We start from the raw sequence: 3,804 nt of genomic DNA on the forward strand, positions 1-3,804 counted from the left end.
TACATTAAAAAAATATAAAAATAATATTGAAATCCTTTAAATGCACCATTTTATGAATCGCTAAAAGCTGCAGATCTTGCTCGGTTTCTGCCGACAATCTGATGTCAAGTCATGTTAGCAGATTCTGCTCGATTTCTGCTATCAATCTGCTATCAGATTCTGTAAGCAGGCTTTGCTAGCAGATCGTAAGCCTAATGCGGACACAACAGATACCAATTTGCTCGCAACTTTTGAGTATATCTGTTGCCAATCCGCTGGCATATTGCGCGCATTTTGCTTACTGGGTATATTACAATGTGTTGTCTTTCAGTAAGAGCCCCATACAGCACTGAAAGATTGCAAAAACATTGCATAAACCTTACATTGAAACGTTGTAATATCGCGTGGTAGTTGCGAAATATTTCTGCAGTGTTACTGCAGCCCAAACAGAACATAAACTCCATTAGACGTCTATTAGATGTCAACAGCTCCATGCGACATCTAATAGATATCTAATGGATGTCTGGATAGATGGATGTCTGTGTAGGAGGTTACGGCAACGTTGAAATGTCCGCCTTCAAAAATATTGCAATGTAAGATTACAGTAATATTACCGTGCAATGTATTTGTAATATTAAAACGCAATGTATTTGTAATATTGAAACGCATTGCAAATATGCAAATTGCTTCAAATTTAATAGATAAACTTTGACACCAGAACGAAATACTCCAATGGACATCTATTAGACATCCATGATGGAAATTGGAAACATCTAATGGACGTCCACGTTACTTCTAATGGATATCCATTATATATCTAGAGTTCACTTTTCAAACATCCATAGGAAGTCTAATCCCAGCAAACACAGAATATAACTGCTATATAACATAGAAGTAACAGCGTGATATACGCCCTTACAAAAAAGAACTATTGCCGATTACATATAAATAAAGTCAGTAATATAAATATTACTGACAATCACATAAGATTATTATTAGGTATTACAGGAATCACTGAGAATATTACTGGCAATTACACAGAATGCCAGTAATTTTTTCATACCACTGCCGCAATATATTACTGCCAGTAGTTCTTTTTCGTAAGGATATAATTTCTAAAATATATACAGTTTCTAAAATATACAAAAAGTATATTTCTAAATTAATTATTTAATATGTATAAAGTATATTTCTAAATTAAGTGTATATTTATTATTTTTGTTATTTGTAAAATTAAAGCACTGAACTCATGAAAAGAAAAATTTAACTTTTAACTTTTTAATTGCTTTTTATTAACTTAACTTTTAATCAATTAATTTTATTATAAGGTAACTTGTATCTTGACTAAATTACATTTTCAAGGTCTTTAACTTCAATTTAACTTAGTTAAAAAAAGAACTAAACTTACCCAACCTTGTAGTATGCACCTTCTGTGTAATGTGCTGTACCTGCAACATAAAAATAAGTATTAGATTGGTATTTTAACACTGACTGCGATTGTATTTAGCTAAATACAAGCTTTAGCTGTATTTAGCTAAACTATCTATTTGACATACATTTTACTTTATAAATTGACCACTTACCTGTATATTACAACATCTTTACATATAGTGACAGCTGTGCAAAGTCCTGGGTAGTTGACAGCTTCTGTAACAGAAAAATAATTATTAAAGTACTTTTATCTAACTGACATTAATCTAAATAACTTATTTATTTGTATATTTATACCTCACTTTGCTAGTGCATTGAGTGCGTATACCTGACAGCTGCAAACCTCACCACTAAAAATAAAGAAAAATACACATTAAAGAATCAAAGTTTTTACTCAGTTAGGTTCTTATGCACGCAGAGATCCAAGAAACACATTATTTATACTTATCTGACTGTTATTTCTCCAAGTCAGCATACCAAATCTTCACTTGTCTCCAGCACATAACCTGCACACAGAGTGTCAACATAGAAGACAATTATTCTGTTTCAACACATTGACACGTTAAAATTCTGTGATAAGCAGGATCGCACAATCGTGCTGATCCTGTTTATACATACTTTGCCAAAATTTACTTAACCTTTACCTGAGATTTTTCCAAAAAGATTGGTGCTGGTGACAGCTGTGTGTCATCTTCTCTGGCGCAATGTTCATAATGGTTTTATATAAACTCGGTCACATTCATCATGGAGATAAATGTCGCATGGATTATATAAATATTTTTTATGCGATAATAAACGGTCAGTTATTTAAATAAAAAAAAACACAGCAAACATTTTTTTTTATTCATTCCCAGCAAACAATTCCTGACTGCGCAGATCTTGGCAACAGAAACTGTGTGCAGAAACGCTACAATACGGAAACATGCTTTGGTGCTATCAAAACTATTAATACATAGAGACAAAAAAACGCAACAACTCTGTTGGCAAATACATGAGGGTATTGCGGCCAAAATGATTCCATATATGTTAGTGAAATTGACAACAAATAGATGGTCGATAGCAAGCAGATCTGCTTTTAGTAATACTGTGACCAAACATTCCGCAAAACGTACGAACATCTGTTTATGACAAAACGGTGACCGCAGTCGGGTCGAACATCTGTTGAACGTATTGACGACAGATTGCCAGCAAACGCCAAGCAGATCTGTTCGTGCATACGTGCGGATTGTTTGCACGCAAGACTACTAGACTGTCTGTTTAACATCTAGACAACAAAATGGCGATTATCTGCGATCATATCTGTTGTCTGTGTTGATAACAAACATTGAACAGTCTTTTAGTTAGACCTTGTTTATGCGGGTAATAACTGTTAACTTATGCCGGAACCGGTAAAATTCAACTGAGATTTTAATACTTCTGTTTATACGCATTCGGCAATAAAGCAATCATAAATGTAATGTATTATTCTTTTATTTATTTATTGAGTAATATGAAACAATGGGTGCTTTCCACGTACAGTCGACACTGTGTAACACAATGTCCACTAGTGTGAATGAGATACACTGATATGCTCTTTCTCACGCTAATAGACAGTATGTTATACATTTAACTTTAATTTTCTCGGAAATTTGACATGGTAAGTCAATTTCGCCGCCGGATTCGTTTTCAGTGACCAAAAATTCATTAAAAAACACTTTATTTATTCAAGTATCAGCATATATTAACAAAACATTTGTTTGCGTTGTAAAAATGTACTTTAAATTATGCTCGTATTTAAGAATAATAAGAAAAGTAGTTTTATTTATTGTTGCAGGTACATTGCATTGCAACATTTTTAGTAAAATATTAATTTAAATAAATAATGAATAAAATGTAGGATAGCTTGAGAATAAGTAGATAAAAATAATAATATCCCATAAAGCACTGAAAGATTGCAAAAGCATTGCATAAACCCTACATTGAAACATTGTAATCCCAGCAAGCAAGCTTACGTGATAATGACGTGATTATGAAGTGATTTTGATGACTACGACGTTAAGTAACATAAATAGTATGTTATTTTGACGTCATTTACAATACCAAAAGTTGACGTCGCCGATATGACGTCATTTAGATGTCGCGTTGACGTCATATATCAACTTATATATATTGAATTTCAATATGATATCAATAAAACGAGTAAATGAAGTTCTAACAACAACCTTGAGTTAAATTCAACCGTTAATTATAATAATATGTTTATTGATAACATTTGTTTTTTTGAATAATATTATATCTTTAAATACATTGTTTATAGATAAGTATAGCCATTTATTTATAGATAAGTAGCCACGTACACTTTGGTAAACTGATTACCTTTTATATATTACATTTATTAAAAATAACATAATATAT

The 3,804-nt window shown here is 31.9% G+C and overlaps 1 long non-coding RNA gene across 1 annotated transcript; it reads right to left on the bottom strand.

Moving 5' to 3' along the window:
- Positions 1-1,308: 1,308 nt before the first annotated feature.
- LOC109860123 lies at positions 1,309-2,195 on the bottom strand. The gene is made up of 4 exons (XR_002250782.1): positions 2,055-2,195; positions 1,708-1,916; positions 1,563-1,626; positions 1,309-1,427 (listed from the first exon to the last, which is right to left on the bottom strand). It is a non-coding gene; the product is annotated as an uncharacterized LOC109860123 (long non-coding RNA).
- Between the last annotated feature and the right edge of the window lie 1,609 nt (positions 2,196-3,804).

This window comes from Pseudomyrmex gracilis, unplaced genomic scaffold, assembly GCF_002006095.1.
Source record: "Pseudomyrmex gracilis isolate BER0280 unplaced genomic scaffold, ASM200609v1 scaffold_332, whole genome shotgun sequence".
Taxonomy (NCBI): domain Eukaryota; kingdom Metazoa; phylum Arthropoda; class Insecta; order Hymenoptera; family Formicidae; genus Pseudomyrmex; species Pseudomyrmex gracilis.